This window comes from Schistocerca serialis, chromosome 3, assembly GCF_023864345.2.
Source record: "Schistocerca serialis cubense isolate TAMUIC-IGC-003099 chromosome 3, iqSchSeri2.2, whole genome shotgun sequence".
Classification (NCBI taxonomy): domain Eukaryota; kingdom Metazoa; phylum Arthropoda; class Insecta; order Orthoptera; family Acrididae; genus Schistocerca; species Schistocerca serialis.
Window position 1 is genome coordinate 116,697,906 of NC_064640.1, and position 10,006 is coordinate 116,707,911.

Genomic DNA, 10,006 nt, shown 5'->3' on the forward strand with positions numbered 1-10,006 from the left:
ACAACCCCCCGACCTCTCGGTTTTCAGGTACGCGCCTTGTCACGTTATTACTAGACACCAGGCGCGACGACTCTCTTTGTAGAGAAATACATATCAAGAAATTTTTTGGTGAAGTGATATATCTGTCGATGTTACCCTCACTTATAACATTTTTTTGAGACTTAGAATAGACTTTTCTGTGAGAGTGTATCGATCATTGACGACGCTAAGAGACAATCGCTAGGTTGAGGTCTGGCGCGTATCGTCCATGGCAGGGATCCAAATAGCGAGCAACGTAAACTGCGCTCAACACCTGAAAAAGACGACCAGGATAATAGTCCAAATGTCGTGTAAAAAATTCCTACTCGGTTGCAAGCCCAAAAACTTACAAATTTTCAGTTTTAGGGGGAAATCTTAAGGAATCATAACAATAGTATTTTTTAATTAATGGTTATCAAAAGCTTGTAGCTGGAATCTTGTGGAATAGATGCATTTCAGATGGTATTCCAGTTGGACGATGTCCTACCGGCTTCCACCCTCCCATCTTGGACGTTGGCCAGAATTCTCAGCACTGTTTGGCTGAGTGCCGTACCAGCTGTCTTCCCCATACCGCATGCACGCAGTAAATCGGCGCACCGACCTCGGATGCTTTATCTACGTTCTACCTCTGAAACAACACGATCAGAACGATGACTGCAATAAATTATTTCATGAAGTCATCAAGACAGCAACAAATATTACCTATGGATACGAATATTCATATCGCCAAATAGCGCACAAGTGATAGATCCGTCTTGTACCAATTGCAATAAAAATATTTTGCTTTATTTTTTTTCAGAGCGATAACCAATAGGCCTGAATAATTTCAAATGTAAAATTATTTGCTGAGTGTAAAAATGGAAAAATGAAGAAAATATTTTGAAATAAAAGTATAACGTGAAGGAGTAATAAGTGCATACGAAATAGATGCACAGCGACGGGGGAAAAATCGCAGTAAAAAGAAATTGTGAGACATAAACGAAAGTTGGTAGGCGTGTTTCTACATCTGAAATATGATCCCTATATAAATTTCGCGGCAGTTGCATAAGACTGGCGCCAGGTAGCGCCACTACGAGGATGCATATCACGTTAGCTTTAAATACATGCTGTCACACTCGTCAGTATTAGTTGCCTTTGATACTGGACGTGGTGAGTTGATGGTAGTCAAGAAGCCGGCCGGAGTGGCCAAGCGGTTCTAGACGCTTCAGTATGGAACTGCGCGATCGCTACGGTCGCAAGTTCGAATCCTGCTTCGGGCATGGATGTGTGTGATGTCCTTAGGTTAGTTAGGTTTAAGTAGTTCTAAGTTCTAGGGGACTTATGACCTCAGATGTTAAGTCCCATAGCGCTCAGAGCCACTTGAACCATTTGGAAGTCAAGAAGATGACAAAGACGCCATTATCAACATCTCAGTGAGTTTGAATGAGGTCGTGTAACAGGGCTACGTGAAGCTGGACGTTCCTTCTGCGATACTGCAGAAAGCCTTGGGAGGAAAGTAGCCACTGTGCATGATTGCTGGCAGCGGTGGTCACGGGAAATTACGGTTGCAAGAAGTCCGGACTCCGGACGGCCACGTGGCACTACCGAGAGAAAAGACCGTCTTGTTCGTCGTATGGCTCTGGCGCATCGTACTGCATTTGGAGCAGCAGCTGAAGCAGCAGTTGGCATCAAAGTGACACAATGAACTGTTACTTCGAGGATACCTCCGAGCCAGACGCCCTGTACCGTGTATTCCACTCATCCCAAACCAGCGCCATTTGTGACTTCAGTTCTGTCAAACGAGAGCTCAGTGGAAGGCAGAGTGGAGGTATGTTGGGTTTCCCTATGAGAACTGTTTCTGCCTCAGTGTCAGTGATGCCCAACTGTTGCTTAGAACGACGCCAGTTTGAGGGTGTAGCAGCTAACCTGTCTGCATACTAGATACACTGGACATTCACATCGAGCTATGGCCTGGAGTGCGACAGCATGAGTAATCTCGGGCTTATGCTACGCTCCCTGACTGCAAAATTGTACGTCAGTCTGGTGACTCGACCTGTTGTGCTGCCATCCATCAACAGCATTCCCGCGGGCGTTTTCCAACAGGATAACGCTCGCCCACGTGCTCGCCCAACATGGTTTACGAAGTGTTGACATATTGCCTTGGTCTGCTCTATCACAAGATCTGTCTCCAATCGAGAAAAAATGGGGCATCATTAGACGACAACTCGCAACAGAATGTATGCACGTTTGCATGCTTGCATTCAACGTTCTGGTGGTTACACCGGCTATTAATGTACCAGCATTTCACACCTGCAACGGCATATCTCGCACTTACGTTAACCTGTGATCTTGCAGCGTTGATCGCTTAAATGTGTTCAAATGGTTCAAATGGCTCTGAGCACTATGGGACTTAACTTCTGAGGTGATCAGTCCCCTAGAACTTATAACTACTTAAACCTAACTAACCTAAGGATATCACACACGTCCATGCCCGAGGCAGAATTCGAACCTGCGACCATAGCGGTTGCACGGTTCCAGACTGTAGCGCCTAGAACCGCTCGTCCACCCGGGCCGGTGCTTAAATGTGTTATCTAGACAGATGTATTCCCGACATTTCGTTACTCAACATCAATTATTTTTTGTGCTACGATTTTTTTTCGTCAGTGTATCTTCGAAGGGGGTGAGGTGACTGTGTGGTCTAGTTAAATGATGAGTAAAAAGCAAACTCTCACTCGTAATACTGAAAAATGTATAAACCGCAGGAAGTACAATGTACCGTCTTCGCAAGCTGTTTTTTCAGCCGTGATGGTGACAGTTTTAATCCCATGCCCATCTGTTACCAAAATCTCTTCACAAGATGAACGGGCTTTGAGTACAGTGAATTTTAGATGCACATAATTTATTTTTTGTCTTGAAATAGTGTTGAACATGAAAGAATTTCTGTAGAGTTTGTATTTTTATATATTTAATTGTTCTAATACAGTTCAGAGGGTCTACTGGAATGTAAATGTTTCATCGAGTGTCAGGGTTTTATACAACTGAGGTTGAAGAGGTAATTTCTTCATACAATTCTCACAATAAGATTCATAGTCTTCGTAATTTAACGTTTTCGCAAATCTTACAACATATTATTTTTCCATTTCGGAAGTGCAGTGCGACACAGCTGCAAAAATATATGGCTTCCACTCCGCCTTCTGCTATCGATTATTAACACGCCGCACTCCGGAGTGTCGTAAAACGTAGTCCTAGTTAAATAGTGATAGACTAAATAACTAATAAGGGTTACGATAAATGTAGCTTCCTACTTCTGCTCCTCGATTTGACCGTCCGACAGAGTTACATTTCGCCGTATGTTATGGCAAACAAGTTCCACAAGTATTACACTTTTTAAGATTACAGCTTGATATAAACGCCTTCTCTTAGATGTAAAAGAAGCATTACTCATCTATTCTATATTTAAAAAAGTAGCAGCTTTGGTTGCAGGTCTGTTTACAGCTGAATTTTGGAATTAACACAATCATTAATAAATATTTGCTGGACTACAAAAGAGAACTTATAAAAATACCGACTCATTGGTATCTGATTAATCTGTTGAGACGCTGCAGTTTTTGAGACAGTGGACTTGTATTCGGAAGTAGGGACCCTCAAAACTACTTCCTGTCATTCTGATTAGTTTGCTGCAGTCCTGTAACTCCCTAGTGGTGAGTGTACAGATGACTCCTTCATGGTCGTCAAGGACGATTTTGAATCTCTTTCTTGTGTCCCTGAGATACAGCTTTCTCTGTAATAACCACAATGGAAACAAGACATTAAAACAGCAATTGTCTGCCGTTTTGTTACTGTTTTTTGTTTCTTTTTGGGTTTTATTTAAATATTGTTGACCATAAGTGATTCCTGCCGCAATGGATTAAGAAAAGATAAAGGACGGAGAGAAGTGAGAGCAGCGGATAGTGACAAGTCACTTCCGCTTCTGTAACAGCATTGTAGAAATTCCGAGAAATCTTAATTATTGGACGTTTGCAGAAAAACCATGATAATTACAGGAAAAACTGCAAACTTGTTTGAAAACCAAGTTCGGTACAAAATAATCTATTTGAGAAAAATCTCATCTCCGTCAGTAAGTCTGCAATTTGAAGAACGTTCACACGCACACAAGTTTGTGCCCGTTGATGTATTCTCTGTGTCCAGGTATTAAGGGGTGACTCTCTTCTTGCAACAACTAACTTTGACACTGTACGGATTAAGATGTGATCAGTGCCCCGGAACGCGCTACAAAAGCGCGTAAACGATGAAAATTTGGTTAGAAAAGCCGCAGCAGCGAGATGACAATTACGCACCACTGGGAGCCGAGTAGAAAGAGGAAAAGCAGCGATGGAATCAAGAGAGAGCGGAGTAAGGAAGGAAGGCAGACGGGAGCGAGGGAGATACCGGGAAGCGAAATGAAAGATGAAACACGCCGAGGGAGATTGTGCACGTTATTCAGGAGAGGAAAGTAGGCGCAAAAGTTAATTACTAAAATGCTGCGGCACAATTTCTTTTCTGTTCTTTAAAGGAGCCGTGCTCTGAACTACTTTGCCGTAATAATTTAAAGACCTTTTAAACGAGGGTAAGTTTTCCCTGGTTGTTTATTGTCTGCGTTTGACGTTTCTGCGGTTAAATAGTGAATACACAATACCCGGGCAAGCATTAATGAATTGCTTCTGAACCGTAAAGTAGAAATCACGCTTTTGAAATTTAAGAAACCAAAGAATCTCTCCGCTACTGTAATTAATTCTGAATGTTGCGGATAGAATGGACTTGACCTTTAAATTAAAACTCTCTGTGACACAGAAATTGGAATTTGTATTCCAGACCTTATTGCTGAATAGCCGTCAACCTAAAAATGTGCAGCCAAGTCAAACGTGTCGAAAGAAACCGGGATATCTCCCAGTCAAGACAAACTTTTTCTATGTTTTCTAGTGTGCATGACATACATATGGTATTCGGCTTTTTAATCGTTATACAGCCGGTCTCACACAAAGCATGTACAATTGTTTAATACTATCACAGAAATGAGAGTACAATCGCCTTTTTACTACTCCACTTTTAAACACGTATTTTGCATTCAAATCTTTCTCTGTTGTCCTCCACCCACTACACCCCTCTATGCTTTCTGCTCCATTAACAGCATTACTTTCCACTTCTCCAGTTATACCCCTTCCCCCGAAGGAAGAAAAAAACGACTTCACACAACTTCTTCTTGCTCAATCCCCGCTTCTTTTATCAGGGGCAGTTGCACTGTAACTATGCAGATTACATCACCTAAGTATGTTGTTTCGCACTACATTACCAGTTACATTCGAATTCAGTTTTCACTATTTTTTCCTGTCACTAATTCAGTCAGTTATGACCAACCATAATGCTTATTATTTTCATTTCTGTTACATTTCTTTACGATAATAGGCAACCCGCTACAAAGGTAATCACCAAGTTCTGTTACTATTTTTATTATAGTCATCGGGTAATGACTAATTATGTCCTTCAGCTTTCAATCAATTGGCCGCTCTTACTCAATCTCATATGCATATTTAACATCTCCACATTCATACGTCTTGTATGTAATTCTGTCCTATAAGAGGTAATTAATTTTGACTGATTATTACTCTCCACGAATAGTGCTGACATTTGTGAGCACTAATTGTTATGTTCAACGTCAAAGAAACTGTAATGGTTGGATATGTAACGTTTAAGGAACACTCTATTCTACAGCATTGCTGGGCAAATTAAAATTAGAAAACAACAGCAAAAATTAAACCTAATCCGGAATCGAACTCTCAAATTAGAATATTCTAACTCATTCCACGCAAAAAAGGGGTGCAAGTCCCCACCATGAAAACCACGACCACACCATAACACCACCGCCTCCGAATTTTACTGCTGGCACTACACCCGCTAGCAGATGACGTCACTCCACACAACGTTTTTTCACTGTTCAGTCGCCCAGTGTTTACGCTCCTTACACCAAGGGAGGCGTCGTTTGACATTTACCGGCGTGATATGTGGCTTATGAGCAGCCGCTCGACCGTGAAATCCTAGTTTTCTCACCTCCCGCCTAACTGTCATAGTGTTTGCAGTGGATCCTGATGTAGTTTGGAATTCCTGTGTGATGGTATGGATAGATGTCTGCCTATTACACATTACGACATTCAACTGTCGGCGGTCTCTGTCAGTCAACAGACGAGGTCGGCCTGTTCGCTTTTGTGCTGCACGTGTCCCTTCACGTTTCTCCTTCACTATCACATCGGAAACAGTGGACCTATGGATGTTTAGGAGCGTGGAAATCTCGCGTAGACGTATGACACAAGTGACACCCAATCACCTGACCACGATCCAAGTCCGTGAGTTCCACGGAGCACCCCATCCTGCTCTCTCACGATGTCTAATGACTACTGAGGTCGCTGATATGTAGTACCTAGCAGTAGGTGGCAGCACAATGCACCCAATATGAAGAACGTATGTTTTTGTGGGTGTCCGGATACTTTGGATCACAGAATGTATGTAAATTGGATTCCCAGAACCTTCTATAACTGTTTACCTTTCGTCTGATGCAGTGACCTAACGAACTGATACTGAGACCAACACAGAAAAATTTTGATTTATGTCGCAACAAACCTAGATTCCATTACTAAAATTTTACTGCTGGAGAAGGTCGAGATGGAACTACAACGCATAGCAAATAGTAGTTCCCTTTATTAAACTCTTTGAAATGGCTTACGTAAGTTGGGTGCAATCCTTGTCGGCATAAATGACAATATATATTTATGGTACTGTCGTAGAACACAGTAACTGTTTATAACTTTGAATAGTGCTAGATGGCAGTCAGATATCGCTGCACATTTAACTATAAACTTTGGTACACAGTTGTGACTAATAATACTAGCTCACTGCCGGATCTGAGCTATATTGACTCTGATACCATAGTTGGCTATCATAGCAGGGCGAGCGATGCTGCGCTCTAACGTAAGCAGGCTCCAAGCAGCGGCAGAGTACACAACATCTTGAGGGCGTGTCTTCCTTGACGTCTCTCATTCGCGGCTGCAGCTGGCAGCGACCTTCAAAATGGTTCAAATGGCTCCGAGTACTATGGGACTTAACTTCTGAGGTCATCAGTCCCCTAGAACTTACAGCTACTTAAACCTAACTAACCTAAGGACATCACACACATCCATGCCCGAGGCAGGATTCGAACCTGCGACCGTAGCGGTTGCGCGGTTCCAGACTGTAGCGCCTAAAACCGCTAGGCCACTCTGGCCGGCCGGATCGCTCGTGTTGATAGTTTAGACATTTCATGGTGAAAAACCTTGTATTATTCTTTCCCAACTCAGAAAGTGGTAAGTCTTAAGCGATCTGTACGAGGCGAAAGTGTAAGTTACAACCTACTTTGGTTACTCTCATACGTTCTGTAGATGAGAGAACTGTTTTTATCGACGGATTATTTCACCGATGTAGCCAAGAAAACTGGGGCATTTCTATACAGAGGGATGATTAATAGAATGCAGCGAGGTGTGGCCACAGTGTGCTCCGAAGCCATTTCCGTTGCGAACTACACAACGGTTCACAACAGAAAGCTGAAAATGCGTAGCCTGAATGAGATAACAGGTCACCTGAAATGTAATTTCCAGTTGTGGCTCAGCGTTCTGTGCGTCCATCTCATCCCTCGAAATAATTGATAAACTGCCGTGTTGCACCAGATTAACTACATTTGCGGGGTAGGACTAACATGTCATGCAGATAGGAAAGCTGATTTGTTCTTTCTGCGGAATCCGCAGGGTTTGCCAATGACTGTAATCTACACTATAACACTAAAAAGCTAAAAATATGGATTGGGAACCTTTCTGATCATAGGAACCCTTTAAGTTTCTTTTCACAATAATAGTTTGATAAGCATTCGACAGCCGAGACCGTATTGCCTCATGCATTTTCACGTAAGTCTGTGGGGCATTCATTACTTTCCTAAATATCTCCTTTTTCATTACGAAATCCTCAAAAAAATGTTATCTTCAATAGATGAATTTTAATTTTAGCTATCATACCTATCATTGGAATTGAAAATATGTAGTTACAAACAAAGCTTTAAGACATTGTCTCTGTCGAAGGTATGATTATCGCTGTCGAACATTTACGTCAACAATATTGACCCCGTGTCGAGTTCAGTGTCTAATAAAATGGCTGTCGTCCGATTCACGGAATAACAGTTAGCACAAACGTGTGTGTTTTGTATGAGTTTCCTTATGTCACTAATGAAGATATGTTAATTTGGCTTGCATTCTCTTTACTCGAAAATTTAGTAGCTTAGGCCTACACTACGCAACACGCTTACCATTTTGTTCCTTGTTAAGACAGAGGGGTTATCTCGAACAAAACTTAACTGTGTATTAAATGTAAAATGCAAACTTTCACGGCCGCCATTGTCACAATTAATAAAATATTCCGAGATATTATGCCGTGGTCTAAGGGAATTCACATCAAATCCCGACGTTCCGTCTCCATCTGCGGAGGACATTTTCACAAACATCTGAACGGGATCAATCCGAAGATTCAGTTTACGAAGGAGGAGGAGGCAGACGAAAGGTTAAATTTTCTTGATGTACTTGTTTTCAAGAAAGAAGATAGTAGCTTGGGCCACACAGTTTACCGAAAACTTATGCACACAGACCGTTACCTACACCGGGATTCGAACCATCACCCACAACAAAAGCGAGGTGTCATAAAAGACGTTAGCGGATAGAGCAGGAAAAATCTGTGAAACATAGCTGCCTGGTGCAGAATTAAAACATCTCACAAATGCATTGCTCCAGAATGCTTATTCGTTCGCTGAAATAAAAAGAGCGTTAAGACCACCGCGTAGAAATCATAACGATGCTCAAGCGCCGGTGAAATCGAAAGTTTTTCTGTGATTCATTAAGAACGTGACTGACCGCATAGAAAAAGATCTTGAAAAAGCGGAACATTGGGGTAATTTACATACCCACACGGAAGATACAAGATCATCTAAAATCGGCCAAAGATGCTCGCATACCACTGGAAAAAGCTAGAATTTATAGGATTCCGTGTAGCTGTGGGGACGTGTACGTTGGTACTAAAAAAAGAACTGTCAAAAAACGACTTGAAGAGCACAAGGGCAGTTGCAGAAGTTGGGGGACTGACAAATCAGCTGTTGCGGAACATGTTTTACGGCCAAGAGGCCACCACATTCATTTTGACTGCACTTAAACACTGGCAGCCACAAACGGATACCACGAAAGGCTATACAGAGAGACCATAGAGATTGTGAAGCACCCCAGGAATTTTAATAGGAAGGAGAAGGGAGTGAAATTGAATGAAATTTGGATTCCGGTGCTGAAGAAGATGTGTACCAGTCTTCCACCGTGGGAATAGTAACAGCGGACGACGGCAGTCGACAAAGGCCAGTTGCGCTCGCATATTCAAAATATGTGACGTCACGCCACTGAGCGGAAGCTCGCGGAAGCGGAATTTTGCTGTAGTCAGTAGCGAACCAGGGTGTGAATCGGATATTCAACAAAGCTACGATCCCCCTTGAAAATGTCCTCCGCAGATGGGGACGAAACGTCGGGTTTTGAAGTGAAATCCCACGGCGTAATATTCCGGAATATTTTCACTAGTTGAATATTAAATGTCAAACTATAGAGACTTTCGTTAAGAAATTTAACATGAACTTGGATAAGGAATCTTTTACCAACGCTGTTGTACCATATCGATAACTCTGATTACACGTCAACGGACCTTGTCATGCCCCTGTCTGCCAAAAAATACCTTTAGATAATATATACGATGGATTATTATCAAAATATAAACCCCAGTAGAGGAACGTCTAGTATTTTATTTCAGGTTCCGGTATCTCACAGGAAGGGTGCGCTCGATATAGAGCGTTATCATCTTCATACTGAAAATTAAATGGATGCTATTAACATGTAGCTAATAAAATTAAGTTTATATTTTTCTCTCACCT